At 39.1% G+C, this 23,223-nt stretch overlaps 1 protein-coding gene across 32 annotated transcripts in view; it reads right to left on the reverse strand.

The window, feature by feature from the left end:
* DLG2 (discs large MAGUK scaffold protein 2) overlaps positions 1 to 23,223 on the reverse strand; it is a 1,047,701-nt gene that overhangs the window by 96,017 nt on the left and 928,461 nt on the right. The window lies entirely within an intron of this gene.

Here is a 23,223-nt window from a genome sequence, read left to right on the forward strand (position 1 = left end):
GAAACTTCAGACCTGCTTAAGCTGCATTAGAATGGCCCAAACTCAGCTTGCAGGTTTTGTTGTCCTCCATAACTCTGCTGATAGCTTTGAAAATCATTATGAACAGCTGACAAGTAATATGGCACCAGTGCTGGGGTAAGGATTCTGCTAGAGGTGTATCACTTGGAGAGGCTCTTCTGTGAGAGGACGCATCCCTTGTACAGCGTCATCAATGGTCTGTCCTCCTGGCACATTCCCTTTCCTCATTGCCTGACCTAATGGGCCAAGTTTTGGGTTGCAAGAAAAAAAAGTTGAAGTTTGGGAGATAAGATCTAATTCTTTGAAACTGACATCCTACGGGCAGTGCTCCAGCAACAGAGAGTCATAATTCTACCTAAACCCAGGAAATCTACCAACGCGAGCTAGAAGACTAACTTGAGGGGGTGTACAAAATCCATTTCAGTGAGTCAGTGACACTTTGAAGAGTTAGGTCTTGCAGACTGATGCCAGCAAAGAGAAGATGTTCCCTGCATCTCAGTGTTTTATTTCACTGCCTGCTTCATAGGAGGATCTATGTTTCCCCACAGTGAGACTGGAGCAGAAGCTAAACCAGCACCAAGCTTTCCTTCCCTAAAGGATGAAGGTACATCCCACCAGATCACACCACCTCTCAGTTAAGCAAATAAATCTTTACTGTACATTTATAACCTATTGGTCTACTACATGTTTGTTGCTGTTTGAGCTACGCGAGAATGCTGTAAGACAGCAATATTCTCATTTTCTCCTAGCAGAAATTTCAGCATTATTTTTGTTTGATCGTTTGTTGTTCACACTGGCTCAGTTCCCAGAATGTCTAGATGCTTTGCAACAAAGACTAATTCATTTTATTCAGTGCCTTTTTATTTTTCATTGGATAATAAAACCTGACCTTTCCAAGATCCTATATTTTGCATAGACACTAGTTACCTTCAAAATGGCTTAGCAGGATGGTTTGATTTGGGCTTTTGTGTGTGTTTTTTCCCCCTTTTTCTTCTTCTTATTTGATGCATTTTAACTCCCTTGCCATAGAGCTTCTTTGGCGTTACGTACAGAGTTTGTAAAAGTGACAGTAGCTGCTGCTATGGTAGGAAACTCTTCATTCTTCCCACACATCTATGACTGCTCTGACTGCAGCTGAAATTCTGCCTATCAGGAGAAAAGACACTCCTACATGCACACTCATTTTGAGGTTTACTTTGTGGCTTATTTCTTGCGTTCTTTCACCTAGCATACATCCTTATACGTCTTAGTGATTTTAAATCTCAAATTCACAAAGGAACTAAGGCTCCCACACACCCATATTGTTTTCTAAAGTGGAATTTAGTCTTGAAGTGTTTTTCCCAGTGTAGGATTTAAGTTTGCTCTTTGTGAGTCATATTTGTTCTATTCCCTTGCTCTAGAATTTATTTAGTAAATAATTATTTTCCGAGTAGGGTTTTGTTTTACTTATACTTCATTAGAGCAGATTTCACATTTCTTCTTGGCAAATAGGAAAGGTGAACTTGAAATCAAAAAGCTTGCATTTCTCTTCATGCATTGTCAGTCCTCTGCACACAGTTTTAAGGATTGTTACTGTGTCTTTTTCACATGTGGATGCACTGAAGAAGACAATGAAACATAGAGTGTAATTCAGCTTCTGTGATGTTTTATATCCGGGTGAGGCCAAAGGTATGAATGATTTACGTCAGAGCAGCTGTAACAGCAGCTTTTCCTTCAATACAGAACTGTATCCTAGGAGGACTCTGTATGTGAGGTGTGGGAGTGTCTCCCAGATTTAGACACCGATCTGGAGAGTCAGAAGAGAGGACTGAAAATCTCTGCAGCACAGCATCCAGCTATTTCCAATTCGAACATCAGCTCATGTGATACTCGGATGAGTACAGATTGATCATATGATGATATTATGATATTATAACTTATGTTTTGACTTCAGAGCACACTTTTGATTTAAATGACGTTAACTGACGTTGATTGGCTGCAAATTTACTCTGAATTTAATAACCTCTTTTTTTTCCCCGAAAACATTTTGAAACCACAACATATCTTAATAGTTTGCCTAATAAATGTGTGGTTGATTTGCAGGGTTCAAGCTAATGGTCCCTGCTTGATATTAGAGAATACTGCAGTACTAATGGTAGTTCTGTTACTTCATGTTTGTAGGATCATAGAATGGTTTCAATTGGAAAGGACCTTAAGATCATCCAATTGGAAAGGACCTTAAGATCATCCATTTTCAACACCTCTGCTATGGACAGGGACACTTTCCACTGGATCAGATTGCTCAAAGCCTTATACAGCCTGGCCTTTAACACCTCCAAGGATAGGACATCCAAAGCTTCTCTGGGCAACCTGTGCCATTGCTTCACCCAAAATGAGTGTTCTTGAGATGTTTTTTTCCTTTGGATTGAAATACATAGATAATTTGAAAATAACCAAATTGATGGGTCTATATTTTCCCACAATATCTTCTTCATATTTATTCATCAAAAAATACAGAAATGTACACCTATCCTTTCCTCCTTACAAATGCCTGGACCAAAAATTGCTAGATCATAAATGCAAGTAGCATTTAACCCAGATCAGATCAGATCAGCTTCTTTAATCTCAGCCCTCCTAGTTCTCCTGCTGATGCCTGGATATTACAGTGACAGCTGCATTTGAAATGTGAAAGAAAAAGAAAGAGAAAGGCTCCATTTCTGCCCTCAGAACTGCTACAGTAGTACCTCCCACTGAGAAATGGTCCTTTTTTCTTAACACTTCTGTATATATGGGGCCATTCCAGAGGAGCTGTTTGCTAATAGTTTTGTATTTGCAAGGTGTGAATAAGTGGCAGCGCTAAAGTCCAGAAAACAAATCATGCTTCCTCCAAATTCAGCACTGAATTTAAGTAACACACTTTCAAGGCTCCTACACAATTAAAAGGACCCTGAGGTTGTGACATGCTGACAAGAAATACTGTTACAGCTGATTCACTAATTTCTTGCCCTTTAAAGAAAGGAACTTATTGCTGCTGGAGTGCATCATTAGCACAATTCACTGAATTTTACTTACCAAATCAATCTCTGAAAGTCGTACCTGTTGCCTGATTCACTAATGATCTAACTAACAAACTAACTTCGGTAGATTAAGAAACTGATAAAATTATGCATCTAGTGAAAAGTCAAAAATGAGTGAGCAAAATATGACTTGCGTTATTGCTGGGGCCAGACCAGATGATGATATTGTTTATGCTGGTCCACGGCTCTGGAAATGCTTTAATAAACAGGACAGATGAGATAGAGGGAGGTGTTTGTTCATACTCCATGTTAGAGCTTGCTCAGGTCTTGTGGCAGCATAGGTAGACCTAATTTAGCAGTTCCAAGGATCGAACTACAACTCACTAAGGCTGGAGAGGTGGAGCTTTTGCCATTGGATGTGGGAGAGGACATTGCTGCTGTAAGGAACAGCCCAGATGAAGGAAAAAACATTTTTCAGGCCTCTGCCATTGGCTTGTTGGGCTCTGCATGTGGCCCCAAGCAAGTGACCATTTTTCCACAGATCTATATTCTAAAGTTGGCTCTGCTTGCCTCTCCAGGCAGTCAGGAGAGAGAAGAGTCATAGAAACATTGAATCATTAAATGGTTTGGGTTGGAAGGGCCCTTAAACACCATACAGTTCCATGGCCTTCCTCTGGATCAGGTTGCTCTAAACTTCATCCAACCTGCCTTTGAACACCTCCATGGATGGGGTATCCACAACTTCTCTGGACAACCTGTGCCACTGCCTCACCACCCTCACAGGAAAAAAAATTCTTCCTAATATCTCATCTAAATCTCCCCTCTTTCATCTTAAAACTGTCCCCACCTCATCCTATCCCTGCCCTCCTTGATAAAAGACCCTCCCTATCTTTCCTGCAGGCAGCTTGAATGGCTACAGTGCAAATTGTCACTGAGTTCAACCAGAGTCAAAACTGAATGTATTTATCAAATACAAACACCAGTTTGAGCAACTGACATTTGTCTGCTTTGTACAGGACTCATTGGCCTGGATATGTGAATGGGGGGCTGGAGTTTTTCCTTCTACCTCATTCCAACAGCTTGCCAAGTGCAATATCCAGGACTCACATATATTCTAACCTTCAAATGTCAGTGTGATCATTTGGCTTTCCAAAGCACCGACACATGTTAAAACAACTGGATAGACCTTTTGGAGTAATTTTCAAGCACCTTGAGCTTTCACATACTGAGAAATCAAAGCAAGGTAAATCGACAGCACCACTAAAAAACGCATTAAAACCCAAACCCTAACACTAACATGCTTAAACTAAAACTTCAAGTTTCGCTGACAAAGATGAAAACTATGATCTAAGAAATATTGCTTGATCCACTTTGACATCTGAGAGTATGCAGTCACCAATATTTTTACTGCTGAAGTGATTTAGATACCTAAAATCCTGCCATTCCTTTTACCACTGCGTGGGTGGGTATCTACACTATGGGAAGGAGTTGTTTTAACACACATATCCTCCTCCTTTTAAGTTTTCTGTTGACTAGCTTTGGTGGCCCATGATCTGGCTCAGTATGCAAAATGTTGTGAGTCAGATTACTCAACACTGAAGTGTCTCCATGTGCTGTGAAAGACAATATCGTGAGTTTGTGACATCCATGGTGGATACACAGACATTAAGGACTGTTGGGATGAGTGTTGCTTGACCTGAGTCCTATCATATACATCAAATAAGGACTTTTTCAATTAAAGTAATCAGCATATTGAAATTTTAGGTTCAAATTCCCCAATTCACTTCAATAATGGCCTAAAAGGCTATGATACTTAAGCATACAAGAAAGCTCTTGAAAGACTTAGATGCATTTGAGAGGTTAAAAATGAATGCAAAAACTGAATCTCAAGACATTTTTAAAAAATCATAGTCAAAATTAAGTATTTTCTATATCTAAAACCTGCAATGAAAGAGATTTTAGATCTGATGGTTTGATGCTAGTTTTGGTCAGTTAGATGAAGAGTAGTTGTGATAAATGAATAAAAATGCTGCAGCTTTTCTGTAAGAAGGAGTTGCAGGATTTTACAAAGCTACATTACTGTTATTTTTAATTTTTAAGTTTATAATAAAGATTGTAGCTTTTATAGAATTTAGAAAACATGGTAAAAAAAGAGCCCTGATCCTAGAACTGTAGATAAGCAATTGAAATGCTGATGTGTTACACAATAGTGAAAATAATAGTGGAGCATCACAGTCCAAATCTTTATTAGCTTGAATGCTTATAGTGCTGGCACCTTTAGAAAGATAGCAATTCTTTCTGTCAGCAGGTATCAAAATTTGCTTTTCTGTGTAATTCAGGATCATCGTTGTTTGCTTCTAGATGATAACAGATTTCCAAATTGCTGCTTTTGTGCTTCTGCAGTAATGCTTCTCTAACACACTTCAGCAAATGGTGAAGCAGTGATTGCTATAACGGAAGCGGGAGGCTGGCGAAGGCAGTATGTATCTCTTTGACTCTGTCAGGGGGCAAAAGGGAAGCAAAACTCGAACTGCATGATTTTAAAAGACTGTACTGCTGAAAACAAAACAAAAACTAGGCAGACATTAGTTAGAGATGGAATTTTATATCCTCAAAAATGTTGTGTGGGATAACTCTAGACACTGTAATAAAGAAATAACTGCCAGACCAGCTTCTCCATCAGTATCAATTCGGCATAATTTTGATGGATTCAGGCCAGTTTAAACCTTCTGACATTTTCTTTTGTTTATGGGAAAATGAACTTTACGCCACTATGACAAGTTATGAAACCATTGCCTTGGACATCTGAGATATCAATTTACATTACACTACTATTACATTAAAATTATTTATACTATTTATGTAAACCTCCCCCACCCCTGCCTCCTTTTAGCTGGTGTTTTGGCTGAATGGTTTAAGTTTTAAAGAAATAAAAGAACGTATTTCTTCCTACAGTGAATGTTTTATATTTCTGCCCTTTGCCACAGTGTTATCCTGTCACTACTGTTTTTTCATATGGAGGTGAAAGGAAGGTTAGACCAGCAACAAGACATTAGAGGAATGGTCTGATTCTTGGTCTTCTGCAGATTTACAGTGTGAACCTGGGTGAGTGACGAAGAGTAAGTTCCATCATATTATGGCACCTAGGGCAGAGATTGTGTGCTAGATGGAAATCACATCTTTGGCTATGTCTGCCAGGGGCCTGGCATCCCACAGCTCTGGAAACCTCTGAAATTACTGCAATACATATAAAAAAATGAGATAGTTTGAAAAAAAAACCCTATGAACTGCTAGTATTTTATGTTTTCTGTTTACAAATTTTTCTTTAATATTTATTTTAAGCAATTTTTTTTTGCTAAAAGTACCCTCACTGTTGTTTTTACAGGATTAAGAGATCAATTCTATAGCTGTCTGAGGCTCCAAGCAGTTACACAGCAAGTTAATGATGGTGAAAACTTTTTGTGGTCTGTGATGATTTCTGAACAAACAAACGTACGTATTATGGTTAGGTACAGTTCTTCGCTGCTTTTATCTTCCTCTGCCATGCCTACAGGAAAGATGGGGAGAGACTCCTTACCAGGGAGTGCAGAGGTAGGACGAGGGGGAAAAGTTTTCAGCTGAGACAAGGAAGATTTAGATTAGATATTAGAAATAAATTCTTTACTGTGAGGGTGGTGAGGCACTGGAACAGGTTGTCTAGAGACATCATGGATGCTCCATCCCTGGAAGTGTTCAAGACCAGGCTGGATGAGGCTTTGAGCAACATGATCCAGTGGAAGGTGTCCCTGCCCATGGCAGAAGGTTGGAACTGGGTGATCCTTAGTGTCCCTTCCAACCTAAATAATTCTATGATTACATGTCTGGTGTTGGCCACCACCAAGGACAGGATTCTGGACAGGGTTTGCTTTGGATCTCAAATTATATGGCAAATGTATCCTTTAAACAAGTCCAAAAGATCAGTTAGATTTAACATCGGCTTAATTCATCACTTGACAGAAAAAAATGCAAACAATTCTGATGCCATCAATAGGCAATACAATAGTGTGCATTATTTATTGGAGAAGATGTTGATCAAATAGCTTTGATCTATTCATGACAGACTGAGCAATCAAACAAGTTATGTTATTATTTCTGATCAGATATTTAATTCCCTTAAGCTCAGCCAAAAGAAATTAAAAACGTAGACTTCAGTACTGGGGAAAGGAAGATGCATTTACATTTTATTAATTTTTACTAGTTTGAATATATCTGCTTGTTTTTTGCTAGAACCGTTTTAAAAACCTTTTCAGGAATCATGCAAAAATAATGATACGGGCACATTTACTGATTTTTCTCATTGCTTTGGCCTTTAAAACTTCAGCACAGAATGGCCATTAATGTCTTCGTTCTTCAATACTGGTTGGTTGTCTTCCTTTACAGGTATTAATACTGGAGCCTGTCATTAATTAGTATTTCACCCTGTATGTTTTTTCTGTAGCTGGCCTCACCGCCTAAATTTCAGCACTTACTTTATTTTAATTTGCTTTATTACTGAAGATAATGCTTCTTCCATCTGTTGCTCCATTAGATACAGCCCTCATATTGTGTTTGTTGTGAATATAAATACACCTGAAGAGATGTCTTCCTCCCACGATACATTTAGGAGACTAATATTGTGCTCTATTCTTAGTCATGGGAATATTATTCCAATCCAAATTAGTCTCTAGAATCTTTAGTTTCAGATAATGCATGTCTAATGAAAGAAGTGTACTAAAATAAATCAAGCTATTGGTGAGTGACAAGGACTTTGTATCCCACTGTGGTGTTATTATACCTATTCCCTTAAAGTCTTTCCTTAGCATATGAAGTGTCAGCCTGCACTTTCCCAGCTAGGAAATTCTTGAAGCTTCCCTCAACTGCTTAAGACAACAGCTTCTAAAAACAACTCCCAAGATTTTGGGAAACTTTTGCTTGCATGGAATTTTACTGTATTCTTAAATCATATAATCACAGAATCATAAATTCACTAAGGTTGGAAAAGACCTATAAGATCAGCCAGTCCATCAACCCAACACCACTGTGCCTAATAAATGATGCCATGAAGTGCCACATCCACACATTTTTTGAACACCTCCAGGAATGGGGACTTCACCATTTCCCTAGGCAACCTTTTCCAGGGCTTCACCACTCTTTCAGTAAAGAATTTTTTTGTAATATCCAATCTAAATCTCTCCTGGTGCAACATTAGGCCATTTCCTCTCATCTCATCACTTGTTACTTGTGAGAAGAGACCAATACCCACCTCACTACAACCTCCTTTCAAGTAATTGTCTTCCCTCAGCCTTCTCTTCTCCATAAATATCCCCTTTTATTTGAATGGATGCATCTGTGCTCACACTGAGCTAACATCTTGGCCAACGTTGTGTGTATGCATGCCTAAGGACGAGCAAGGCAAGTAAAGAGCAGAAAGTTACATCTCAAGCAATCATATCACAACACATGTTTTGCCTTGGCAGCACAGTGTGAAATCTCAGAAAAGTTGGGCACATCACTTCACCCCAGGCAGCCAGCTTGCACAGCCACGCTTGCCCAGCAGAGCAGCATATGTCTTATTAACCTTGATAGCTTTGTAGGTGTTACTGTTTTGTACAGTGCAGATATGTTTCAAAATAACTTTGGTGTTTTAGGCATAAAATAACTCTGTCAAGGTGAAAAAAAAGAAAATTTCCCTGCATAAGAATCCTCTTTCCTCAAGAAATATTTATGTGGGACATTGCAAAGAAACAAATCCTAATTTTAATTAATAACTAAGCTAATTCATTTAGCTATTCCATTGCTTATGGCTAGTGGTGGAGGATCTCATTTTCAGACTTCTATTCAATTTTCACAATTCCCTATCCAAAACCATTTTCCTGGGGCAACTGTTACTTGTTATTTTTGCTTCATTGATTTGTCATGCTTCAGCTTTTTACTAAGAGCAGTTCTATTTATTGGGAGTTGAGCATATTATACTGATTGGCCATATCTTCTCAATGATTGATGCTGCTTTACCCTGCTTCCATCTCTTAAAGACATGAACTGAAATGAGGAAACAAAATACAGAGCTGATTGCTGCTAGAATGTCTTAGGCATGACAATACAGTAAAGGTATTTGGTGGTCTTGAGTAACCCCGTGTCTACATTGGGTAGATACTCCTCTATTTCAGATGCTGATGGTAAATGATTCCTACCTACATCCAGCTGTTTATAAATTTCCTCCTTACAAAAGTCTCCAAGAGGCCCATCCATCAGCTACATGGCTTATGAGTTTTCTGAAATACGGGTCAGTAAGAATGGACTGAGTGAGTCTGTTTAGTGGGTTTATACTAATCTAGCTCAGTTTGACTGATGCAGATTGGAAAGCACTTGAACGCAAAACTGCCTGCAAATGTGAAGAGGTAGGATAGAGCGATATGCAGCTAGGGGCAGGCTGAGGCAGGTGGCATCTTCTCTAGCACTGTTGTGTGCATAAAATGCCATCGTACTCAACTGTGTTGGGAAAAGAAAAAGGGTAAAATCCTGCTCGGTCATATCTTGAATCAATAGTAACTTATTGTGATTAAGGAGGCATATAACCTGCCTAGGAATTGCGAAACAATATTTTTGAAATAAAACTGGAAATGTAGACCAGTCTGTCCTCCCTGAATTTCAGATAAAAATGAAAAAAACACAAACTCCATACTGCTAAATCATAGAATCTTTTGGTTGGAAAAGACCTTTGAGGTCATTGAGTCCAACTATATCTGTCCTCTACTGAAGCATATCCATGAGTACCTCATCCATTTTTCCTTTAAATACCTCCAGGGATGGTGATTCAACCACTTCCATGGGCAGCCTGGTCCAGTGCCTGATAAGCCTTTTGGTGAAGTGTTTTTTCCTGATGTCTAATCTGAACTTCCCCTAGTGCAAATGGGGGCTCAAAACTCACAAGTGAACTCTTATGAAAATTTACACAAAACTTTCACATCTAAGACATCATATGCCAGTTTTGAACTTATATTGCTTGAAATCCTGATATACTCAGAGTGGGAAGAGATAAAAAGGGAGTTGCTAAAAGATACTTGGTTAAAAAAAAGGGTTTCCTTCTGAAAATGAGTGGTGGAGAAGCTAATGTGATTTGGTTGATTCCATAAGCCAGCATGAAAGCTGTAGCCTACAGTAAAAACCCCTGAAAACTACAGCACACAAATCATTTAAAAATTATAAGCTAAAGCAGAAAACAAAATAGTAGCAAGAATACCAATGTTATCTGACGCAATTTTTCATGTAACAGGATAGCCTTACAGACCAGCAAGGGCACAAGAGATCAGAAGAGCCATTAATAACACAGCCAGAATCTTGCAAAAGTGTTATGAAAATAAACATGTATATAGTCATTGGGTTGAACTGTTTTCCTATTATGATTAATTCCATTTGCCAACATCAAACAGTACCACTAATAAATGACTCAGTCTCTGACTTCAATATCTGCTAGGTAAAAACTACCTCCCCCTGTATACTTCACTTTCCTGTACTCAGCTGTGCTGTTCTTCCAGACAAGGATATCTTCAGCCCTCTCCTAAGGCTTCCTGGCACACTTTATTGAATTAAAAAGGACAACTAAGCAAAGACTAGGAAAAAAGATATCAGTTTATAGCTTTTATAGCATAGTATTTATAGTATAGAATAGTATACAATAGTTGAGCATGTTACAAGCCTAAATATATTTGAACAAGACAAATACATATACTGCCTCAGGATAAGTCACACTCCCAGCATGCCACTTAACACATAACGAATATTCTAAGTAGTGTGCAATAAGATATCTAGGTTGAAAACATATATGATGTGCGATTGGCCATTAATTAGAAAGAGTCTTTAGCTGATGGTCTGGATACTCTAAAATGTTGATTAACTTGAGCATCAGATTATGTATAATTGGAATAATGCCTGAAAAATCAGTGTAATACCAACAGATGTCTTGCAATTACTGCTGATACTCTTAACCTCATCATTCACAGAACCGCAGAAACCCACCTTAATGGCATAAAAAACTTAGCTGGAAAAGGTCTTCTGAATCAAGTGCAATTCCTGCTTTCAAAGAAAATCAAACCCTAAACTACTGTACATAAACTGTTCAAATAGTTTCTTAAAATTAGTTCAGTTTTGGCATATCGTGAGTGTTGGAAGACCACACAGAATCCAGTCCTCAAGTGGTTAGACTCATTCATCCAAATAAATGCAGCTGAAGCATGCTTATTGGCTTCTACACCAACACAGCTCCTCTGTGTAAATTGCTCTTTTCCCTTGGATATTGATTCTCATGACTGAATTACTGAGAAAACACAACTTCACCTACCAATCTCCATTTTGCTAAATAAATGATCCAATCTTTGTCTCAGTCTTTTCTGGTATTCTTGCCTCTTCTTTATTTGGCTTTTTTACCTTCGTTACAGTATTTAATCTGTATCTCGACTAGTTTAAATAGCAGTGTCCTATATTATGCAATATCAAATGACTTCCTGAGAGGAAGAGAGAAAAAAAGGGGCTGTGTCAGATGCTAACTATTTACTTGTGCAGAATTTCCCACAGTTTTCAGCCTACAGATAGCGACAGCACTTGTACAGTAGCTCCATGTTCCCTCTAGAAAGGCAAATTCTTTTGGACCCATTTTAAGTGGGGTAATAATAATTTTTTATATAGTGACAGTTTTTCATGATCACAGCCTATGTCTTTACTGTAAGATTTATTTGACATCTGGTTTTTCCTTTTCTGAAGAGGTTGTTGCTAGAAATGGTGATAGTTCATAATATTTTGTTGACACTCTGTTTTGGCTCAGCCTTGGTTGGCTCATTTCTCCAAGGGTCTCTGATTTTCTGCTTCACTACTTGTGATTGTCCAGGGTGAAGCAGGTAGGAAAAAGCAGTGGATCAAGATCATCCCTCACTTATGTGATCAAACAGCGCTTAGTGCTGATAAATGTCACATCCATATAGCTTTTAGAGACAGTTTGGACAGGAATGGTCAAAACACATAAATACTTAAGAAATTTCTAGGAGAATAAAGAATTGCTCAAATTTCTTTCACACACTCTTCTAAGAAAGAGATATACTCAGATCAAATGAAAAGACTCAGGCAAAATCATCTAGGAGTGCATTACAGAGAGGGATTTGTGATCAAGTTCCTAAATGTCATCTGCTTTGCAGCGACTGAATGCATTTTCTGAAGCAAATGGCAATGGTTTAGTTTAGACCACAATTATATGGGATTGTTTCAAATTACACTTCCTGGTGTTTCCAAGGACAAACAGCACAAACTTATGTAGATGCCAGGCATCAGAAACTTGCAACTGGGGCATGAGTCTGAGCTCTCAGAGTGAAGAGGATTCAGAGAGGTTGGCAGAGAGGGAGCAGAAAGGCCTCAGGGGATGAAAGTCACAATTCTATCTTTTTACATATGTCTGTCTAATTTGTTCTTAAAGATCCCCAGAGATGGAGATACTTCAACCACCCCAAACTGTCTTTCTACAGCTGCATTTTTTACCTAATGTCTCATCTGGAGCTATTTTTGCTGCTCAAAAGACCATTCCACCTAGTTCACAATAAATATGAATAAATAATACGGCAAACTGAAGCATTACAAAACTAATACTAAAGTAAAATTACAAAAAATAATAGAAAAGGGGGACACAACTAAACAGGCAATCAAGGATGGTTTGGCAAGTGAAAACCTCTTGAAAGAGTCTGCAAATGTCAGTAATGAGACCTTAAAGAAATTACTGTATAGTAATTGGGACAGATGAAGCTCATTACTGCCAGTGGCCGACACACTATAAAATGGGTTAGTATTGCTACAAAAACCTTTTTGGTGTGTCCCTGTAATTAGCACAAAGGTATTATTATTGTAATTAACTGAATCCCATAGCACCTAGTGCAGGGTTCATGGCTGTAAGCAGGTTAATGTGAAAATTAATTTGTGCTAATTCACAAAAGAGCAGTGATGCGCAAACCAATCTGGCTGCAGTGGCATTTTGTGCAATAACATTATTTTCCTGTTGGCTAACAAAAGGTACTGAAGCTTCAAGAATGTCATAGAATTATAGAATTGTAGAATGGTTTGGGTTGAAAAAGACATTAAAGCCCATCCAGTTCCAACCCTTCTGCCTTGGGCAGGGACACCTTCCACTGGATCAGGTTGCTCAAAGCCCCATCCAACCTTGCCTTGAACATGTCCAGGGATGGGGCATCCACAGCTTCTCTGGGCAACCTGTTCCAGTGCCAATGCCACATAAACGCATCCAAGCTTTCACTTGTGATAAAACTCTTGTGGTAGTTCTCTGTATTCTTTGGATTAATTCATTGTGAAGCTCAGCTCTAGACAGAAATTCATGGGATAAAAGATTTGGTCAGCTTCCTTAGCCTGTTAAAAAGGATGGTTGGTCTCAGGACAGATTGTTCTCCAGGGTGAGCTACCTTTTTATCTTGAAAGGGTTGTGTTTGACTTCTAGGGCAAAACATGGTGCTGCATGCACACAAAGAAGAAGATGAAATTCTTTCATGCATAAGACCTTAAGTGCAAGAGACTGTAGGAAAATTCAGAGGGACTTGCATTCTCCCCATCTTAACCATAGGCAAGGTGGGAAAATAATAAAAAACAACTACCTGGAGGACTGAGAGAGAACATGGTTGAAGTCAAGCCAAATGAGGGTATGAGTCAGTGTTAAAGGACAGGAAGAGAGAAGATAACTGGTTTCCATTCCTGCTGCTTTTTATTCTTCCAGGAAAACATAATGTCTTGCAGTGGACAGACGATTTCTGTTCGCTGTTAACATTCAGCTGAAGAAACACTGTCATCACCTGCTAGTGCAATAGGGCAAATTAGGCTTCACAGCTTGAACTAAGCTGTCTTGTAGCTGTGAATATTCTTGCACTGTCTGGACAGTGACTAGCTATGCTAGGAATGACTAATTAAGTTTTTTTCTCTCTTCTGCTGTCTGTGTTAAACTAAACTTCTGCAACTTGCCTAGCTTGCCTTCCTTTGAAGGACCACAGTCACATATGAATGTTTTTATGAATGTCACTCTTTAAATTTAAAGATGTAGTCTTTGGTCATCCTCCTGCTGAGACTTGCTACCACAACAATACAAAAGCAACAGAGCTGGATCCTCACAATCTAATCCCACTTCTGGATCCCTCTAGTTCAGTGCCCTCACACCCTGTACCTTGAGATGGGCAGATGACGGGATTCACAGAGGCTGATTTCAGCCTGTTGGGGTTAATCTTTTAGGGACCCAAAAGAGAGGCTCATCCACAGCTCAATTCAGGGACAGCATCCCCTAGAGGATCTCCCTCCACTGAGCACAGGAGCCTGACGGACAAGACATAGAATGTAACTTCACAAACTGCTGCATTGTATGGTAAAACCAGACTATGTGTCTCCGACTGCCCTATTAGTTCTCATCTGGGCTACACTGTTGGTGGGACTAGAACTGAAGATTAGCCCTGTTCTAACAAGCATAGCAGTGGGATAATAGAATCACAGAATCGTTTAGGTTGGAGAAGACCTTTAAGATCAAGTCCAGCCGTAAGTCAGACAGCTGTGGCAAGGAGCTGGGTATAATTGGATAGAGGAGAGTTCTTAGCAGCTTTACCAGCACAAGAAAGCTGAGCAAGGAAAGCTGAAAAGTTTCAGGCTTCCAAGCTCCTTCCTCCCCTTTGCTGCTCTCTGGGCCTATCTATAACCCCACGGGAGGCTCAGCCAGAGCCAGGCATTCTCCCTGCACCTCCCACAGCCTTCAGAGTACCATGGGCTTGGGAGCAGCAGCTCTGTATTTCTTCACTTGCAAAGTGCTCCGCATGTGTCAGTCCATCCTGTGCCTTGTTCTTCACCCATCCAGAGTGGTTTACCCACATTTCTTTCCTCCTTTTAGTAGCCTGCCTCACCTCTTTACTACCCCTCTTAAATTACCTGTTAAAATAATTTTTAAAAAATACAGAATCTTATTTTCTATTCCATTTCTTCAGCCTGTTTTCTATTCCATTTCTTCAGCCTAGTTGCTCTTTTTCACAGAGCTGTCAGTGTCTTACCCATTCCAGATCTGGCAGGTTTATGAGTTTTTTGAAGAACAGGTAAATTTGATTTTTCCTTTGGTTTTGTTTTTTTTTTTCTGGAGGGCTTTTTTATCTTATTTCCCTAACTTCTGCCAAGTATTGAGCTTGTTGGGTTAAATTTGTCTCCGTTCTCACAGCAGATGCCCATCAGAAGAGTGGCCAGTGATGATTTCAAGTGCAATTTTCTATCATTACTTTAACTTTCCTTTTCAGAAGGCCCTTTAGTTGAAAGACAATTAAGCTGAGACAGGCTGAATTGGGAGTGGAACCAATAAAGTGAATAAAATGCAGTGAAACATACTCTCTTTCCTATAAAATGCAGTGTGAATCATACTGAAATCTTGACAGGTCACATTTTAATTTTTTACTACTATTAAATAAATATTATAAATACGTAAAGTTGCACAGGACATGCTGGAGCTTTTCCAGATGAGGGCAATGAAGCTTGTGAAGGGTCTAGAGAACAAGTCTTATAAGAAGTGGCTGAAGGAACTGGGATTGTTTTGCCTGGAGAAGAGGAGACTGAGGGGAGATCTTATCGCTCTGTACAGCTGCCTGAAAGGAGGTTGTAGTGTGGTGGGTGCTGGTCTCTTCTGCCAAGTAACAAGTGATAGGATGAGAGGAAATGGCCTCACGATGTGCCAGGGGCGGTTTACATTGGATATTAGAAAAATTTCTTTACTAAAAGAGTGGTGAAGCCCTGGAAGAGGCTGCCCAGGGAAGTGATGGAGTCTCCTTCCCTGGAGGTGATCAAAAAATGGATAGATGTTGCCATCTGGGACATGGTTTATTAGCTGTCAGGGTGTTGGGCTGACGGTTGGACTGTATGATCTTAGAGGTCTTTTCCAACCTTAGTGATTCTATGATTCCATGAATAAATAACACTTATTTTATTAAAGGTAAACATAAAACTGAGAATATCTTACTGTTCCAAGCTTAGAACATACATAAGAGGAAGTCCTAATGGCACTACAAACACAGCTTTAAAATATTTTATAGGCAAGTTTTCAACAGGGCATAATAGTTCAGTTCATTACAAAAAAATATATGCCTTTGAAATTATGAGCCTAGGTTGACTTTCATATGTTTTTAGCTCTCACTGGAACTGAAGCATTTAAATTGATTGTAATGAGACATTAGCAGATGCTATTACTGCAGCAAACCATTCTTGTTTTGAGATGCTTGGCTCAAGAGGCCTCTAAATGCATCCCAACAGACAGCGAGTACCATGAACTGACACAGGGAAATGAAAATCGGCTTTGTAGAGGTCTGCCATGCATCTGGCTTTGCTGTGCAGAGCATGCCAAGCGGCTGCTCTGTAGGGCACCAGTAAAGGAGGACAGCACCCTTCAAAGGGTTGGAAGGGATGCCAAGGGGATTGTTGGTTAAATGCACATATGTTTTTAAATACATGCAAATTAATTTCTGCCAGACATTAAAACAAAATGAATTGAATCTCCAGTTAAAAAAAAAAAGAAACGAAATCAAAGCAGACTTCTAAAAGTAATAATCATCATTGCTCACATACCTCTGTGACACAAGGACGCTGAAGGTGAATATGTTCCAGCAATTATAAGACTTCTTATCTTGCGACTTCTACCTCAGCTGTTTCCTTTTCAAAAATCTCCTTCACCCTTGTCAACCTTTTTTAGTATCTATAACAGTTTAAATACAATTCAACAATGACCTATGTCAGTGAATCTCTTTAGTCCCCTCATTTTTCTTGATTTCTTGTTATCTAACTATGTCAAAAGCCTTGAATAGTCTCTCACAATTACCCTGTTTTCATAAAGCTTTTAAGAATTTCACAGCTTTAAGGCTGTCATAGGTGCTTGTGCCTGTATATGTACATATTTTTGTTTATTCCTTTATAGTGATTGCATAACCTCAATTTCTAAGGCAAGAACACTGAAGAAAAGGATTATGAAATACTCTGAAGAGAAGCCATTGCAGATGTGGCAGCTGCTAAAAATCACTATGACATTCTTATTCCTCCTTCCCCGAGAGGTTACTACAATTGCTGGCCAAGGAAAGAGCTCCTGAAGGGCAGAAAAGGCCTGGAGAAGGCAGAATTGTCCTTTGGCAGTTCGATGTCTTGCTGGAAAGTTTGTCACCCTTATTTACATTTTAATTTGCATGCCAGCCTCTACAAGACTTTATATTCAGATTCTGTTTTAAACTATCTCCTTCACAATCAGCACAACGACCTCTACATCTCTTCCCCCTGTTTGTCTCTGGGGCTGCAGCCCCAGCTCCCTTAGCTATTATCCACAGGACTAGCAGTAAGAAGTGTCAGGCTAAGCATGATATTTATCCAAATGATTGGCTGCTTGGAAGGTAGTATTTTTTTAACATTTCATATTATTATTATTTCCTATAGGAGATTAAAGAAAGGTGTGGGCAATGGTCACATCCTGCTGAAGAAAGGTGCTAAGCGAAATTCCCTTTCCTGCAAGACAGGAGTAAAACTAGCAGCATGTATCATCTGAGAGCTGCTGTCCCTGGGAACAAAGAAGGCAGGAGGGATGAAAGTGGGCAGTGACTAATTACTATTGACATTGTTTTTAACAACAGACTGACAACAGAACTTGACAGGATTATGCCCACTGGCTAGTTAAGGAGAGCACTGCCATAAACCAAACAAATCACAGCACAGGCACAGAAGTACAATGCATGCATTAGCTTCAGCCTGTCAAGCTGCTACAAAAATTCATGGTTGTTCTTACATCCAAAAAAATGCCGGCTGAAAACATACACAGATTATGCAAGGTTTTATGAGAACTACCTCTATTGTACCTTTTGGGCATTACAGCAAAGACTCTAGTGAATATATTTTGATCAAGTAGAGCTTTCAAAGCCTCTGAAGTATCCCTGGCATACAGAGTTGTGTTTCTATTGTTACTGGCTAATCCTGACTTTCTGGTGAATTCACCACTGCAGGATTTCCAAATACAGAAGGCTTCTCTTCTCAAAGTTACGGAGAACTTCTCGGTGTATGGATATCATAAGCAATGTCTAAGTCCAGAACGTCTGCATTTCATTCATTATATATATATGCACATATATATATATGAAAAAAAATATCTTTGCACCCTATGACTATGAACAGTCATTGTAACAATGAAGCTAGGATGGGCTGTACTGCTCAGGGTTACGTGAAATGCTACATTGTGGAGGAAGGAAGATTTTTTTCCTAGGTCATATTGCAGGGACAGTAAGACTGGATTTCAGTCACATATCTGCTTCCTGGGACCACCTCAAGATCATAGAATGATAGAATGATAGAATGGTTTGGGTTGGAAGGGACACTGAAAATCATCCAGTTCCAACTTCCCTGCCATGGGCAGGGACATCCCTCAACCTATCCTTGCATTCCTTGATAAAGAGCCCCTCTCCAGATTTCCTGTAGGCCTCCTTTAAGTATTGGAAAGTTGCTATAAGGTCTCCTCTCCCCAGAGCCTTCTCTTCTCTAGGCTGAACTGTCTCATTAACTGTCTCATTAACACATTTCACAGTACTGTAAGGAACCTGATTTTCCCGAGCTCTGAAGTATCTACTTCAATGCATCATCACGGAATCCCACATTAAATAAATCGCATCAAGCCTGAGTCAGGGTTTCCCAGTCTTTCCAAAGAAATAAATGGGGAAATCATTAGGGCAACATCTGAACTTTTGTACTACAAGAGTTAATTTGTTTAGATACCAATGTGGTTGTCTTATCAATACCATGGGTTCAGGAGATTGATACATGACTTATCTGTATGGACATAACAACATTTCTATGGCTTAAGGTGCAGGTTTGAGAATAACCAATTTGAGGGATGATTCTGCATTCAGGATCTCCTCAAACCAGTAGATGCAAACTGACTACATAGGCACTGGTCCTTTCTTTTGGGTAAGACAGTATGTGCCCACGATAGGAGAAAGAACCTACTTAGCTTTTAGCTGGTTTTGGCTGCTTTGAGTGTTTGACTGGTCTGTTACCTCAGGTCGGACTTCCTTTATCATAGGGATCTGTCATTGTGAGCACAAGGACACATGCATCTGAAATGTCATAATTCCTGGTGGATGGCACCATGCCGTCAGCCTGTAGTTGCAATGCTGGAGGTTTTGGTCAACCTTTCTTATGCTTGATCTTACACAGATACTTTAATTGGAGAGTGCTGACTGAAGAACAGAATCTGGCCTGGCTACTTGATTGCTGAGCTGAGGACCTGGTGAAGAAGTGGATGCATTCAAGACTGTGATGGTGTACCTATTTTAAGTCTTGTCATTCATCATCACAATTTCACTACAAAGTTTTGAAGGCACCAACAAGGAAAATGACAGAAGAAATAAAAAATTCTGGAAGAGCTGTGACATGCTGCCTTCAGCTGAAAAGAAACTAAGCTTCTGAAGAGATCCAGGATGAAAGGACCTGGGAAATGTCAGTTGGATGGTACTTCTATCACGTTGCAAGTCTTGATGTAGCAAGTATGGGAGAACAAGCTCTGCAACAGATCAAAGCCAATTATCAAAGCAATCCCATTTGGCCATAAAAATATCTAGTCTTTTAATACTGCTAAGCCTTGTTTGTAATCACAGAGCTTAACGAGAACAACTTACGCTGAAAGGAAAGAAGGGAAATCTCTGGAGCAGAAAGGATGATAAAGAGGATGTTAACAAATGCAAGTAAATAAGAGGTTTTAACTTCTTTTATATGGACCATACTCTATTCATAGAGGAATTTTTTTTTTAATTAGCCAACCCAATGCCAAAGCCATCTTCAAGATTACAAAAATGCAGTTTTGCTTTCACACTTTGTGTCATGTAGGAAAATCTGTCAATTAAGGAAGGGTTTCTTTTGTTTAATGAGATTCTGTTTAATTTCTAGCAGGCAGATTTCAGAAATAATTACCATCCATAGAAGGATAAATAACAGATGAATCTATAATTCTCATTACCTACCAGAATTTCAAATTGGACTTAAATTCTAAGCAGCCATTTGGCAGATATGAACAAACAGGAGAAGATATTGGACAGTAGTAGTGTCTTTTAATTAGAATCATAGAATCACAGAATCATAGAATGGTTTGTATTGGAAGGGACCTTACAGATCATCCAGTTCCAACCCCACTGCTATGGGCAAGGACACTTTCTACTAGATCATGTTGCTCAAAGCCTCACCCAACCTGGTCTTGAATTAAAATTTTGAACAAGAATGATATTTATCAATGAGAGGGACTTAACATCTGGGAAGAGCCTGAGAAGTATTCTCAGGATAAAGAGAAAGATTCACGTGTCTTTTGAGAAGTCTGGCTCCTCCTTGACCTGTTTAAGACATACTGGATATAACACTCCAAACATTAGGGAATAGTTTGGTCAACAGTGGACATTAGTGCTATGAATTAACGATTTCAGTCAGTTTACATTCTAAATTCTTGTTGGATGGGAGTGAAGATGGTTCTCAGTGTTTCCCAGTGAAAGGACACGAGGCAACGGACACAAATCAAAATACAGAAAATTCCACTTAAACATTAGAAAAATACTTTTTTATTGTAAAGATGATTGGATGCAGGAACAGGTTGTGGGTCCTCCATCTGTAGAGATAATCAAAACCTGACTGTACATGATCCTGAGCAACTTGCTCTGGCTGACCCTGCTAGAGCAGGGGATGTTGGACTAAGCAATCCAACTGCCTTCCAGCTATGACTATCCTGTGATTTTGTGAAAAAGTGAGTCTAATTATCTATGTTTGTATACAAATGCAACACACAAGTAAACTGATTTTTCCTCTTCTGCTTAGAAATACAGAGCTGGTAAACCCCACTGGCAAGATAATGTGTGGCTAACAACTTCAGTCCTTTAGAATGCAAAGATCATGAGAATAAATAAAATATTACACTTAGATGTACTAGCCTCTCGTGGCTTACTTTATCCTCCCTGGTGACAGTGCTGTTGAGCTATGGGGTACAGCAACATAAAGATTTAATATCCAGCTATATTTGATATCAAACGCCCTGGTATTTTCTGTGCCTATAATGGCAACAGGTTTGTCAGCATTTTCAAAGCTTATAACAGCCATAAAAACTCATGGAATATAAAAATGAGTCAACCAGTACTTATAATTGCTGGCATTTAGCACCAGCGAGGATGACTAAGAATCTATATTTGAAATAACTGGAGTTGGTGGAGTCCACTAGCTAAGTGCTAGTTTTGTGAATTAAGTACACTGAACTGTGTGCAGCTAACTGGCTGTAGGACTTGTAGGGAAGCACTTAAAAACGCATTCATTCTGCACATGCACTACAAGTGTATTCTGTTATCTTGCAAACTGTGTATTTTTTTGACTTGTTTTTCCTTGAATGCAGAATATTGCCATGTTTGGCATTCCACTGATCAGATCTCAAATGCACATGATTTAAATACCTCCCATGATAAATATGAATCACTAATTCTTGATTAAACATTTTTATAAGAATTAGTTGACAGGCCTGGAGACATCATCTATAGCCTAAACTTGTTTCTCCCTTTATTAATCAAACATGCAAAAAATAAACTGAAACAGAAAATGTTAATGTTTTAATATTTTAATCTTGATAAGTTTAGGTGTTTCTCTGGCCAGTCACTGACTCATCCTTTCTATCTCAAACAACTGAGGTGAAATGTTGGTTTTTAAGGCTTATGAATACCCTGGGGTAAAAGAAGGACTATTTTATGAGTGGTAGATATGCCTGAATTAAAAGTTACACATGTACTTTGCAGTAATTCCACTAGAAAAATGCATAAAAATAGCAGTCCTACCTACTTTCTGTCCTCTGGCCCTTCTACTTCTGATATTTCTTATCATGACCCTTCAACACCTATAGGCACTGAAATTAATTTAATGAAAACAAGGCAGAATTCATTCACATTTCAGAAATGATGGGAGAAAACTAACTATGACTGTTGTCATTTCATAGAACCATAGAATCCTAGAATGATTTGGGTTGGAAGGGGCCTTAAAGATCATCCAGTTCTAACCCACCTGCAGGGACACCTTTCACTGGATCAAGTTGCTCAAAACCTCATCCATCCTGGCCTTGAACACCTCTGGGGATAAGTCATCCATGACTTCCATGGGTGACCTGTGCCGGTGCCTCATGACCCCCACATTTCAACCATCCAAGTGTGAGTTTCAAGAAATGAAAGAGTAAAACCAAAGGAAGACATATGAGTGCAAAATATTTGCCCCACATAAACTGACAAAGGCTAATTGCTAGCAAAAATATATCTTAGCAAAAATATATAACTGATTTGTTTCACAGATCTTGTAAAAACGGATCAATCTACCATTATAATTCAAAGATGATAAATTTTGAATTGGAATAGAAGAAATCAAACACATACAGGAAGCATTTAAATTACGTTTAGTATTCTGGAACAATTTCTTTAATTCAAACAAGAACATTTTAGGGTTTTTAACTGAGAAATTGCAAAAATACTGTGAAATGAAAGTAATACCATGCCTGGAAAACCTGTTTTGTGTGTACAGGTGCTATTTTCTCCCTCCTCTGAAAATTGATTCTGCTTTGGATGGGTGTATTTCTCTGAAGTATTTAACTCTTGTGATTGTACATCAAAAAGGAGAAATGGAGATAACTGCTAGTAACAGCTGAGCCACCCAATGACACCTACTAATAATTTTACTTCGCATTTCTGAACTACAGCCCAACCCAAAGCCAGGACCAGCCAGTGTGCACTGTTTATTCTCTGTCACAGAGTCATAGAATCATTTTGCTGGAAAAGACCTTTGAGATCATTGAGTGTAACCATACTTGTTTTCTACCAAGCCATACTTCCGAGCACCTTATCTACCCATCTTTTAAATACCTCCAGAGATTTTGACTCAGCTACTTCCTTGGGCAGTCTGTTCCAATGCCTGATAACCCTTTCAGTGAAGAATTTTTTTCTAATATTTAATCTGAACCTCCCTTGGTGCAGCTTGAGGCCATTTCCTCTCACCCTATTGCTTTCTACTAGGGTGGAAAGACCAACACCCATGCCACTACAATGTTGTAGACAGTGATAAAGTCTACCCTCAGCCTTCTTTTCTCTAGGCTAAACAACCCCAGTTTCCTTAG

This window comes from Phaenicophaeus curvirostris, chromosome 1, assembly GCF_032191515.1.
Source record: "Phaenicophaeus curvirostris isolate KB17595 chromosome 1, BPBGC_Pcur_1.0, whole genome shotgun sequence".
Taxonomy (NCBI): domain Eukaryota; kingdom Metazoa; phylum Chordata; class Aves; order Cuculiformes; family Cuculidae; genus Phaenicophaeus; species Phaenicophaeus curvirostris.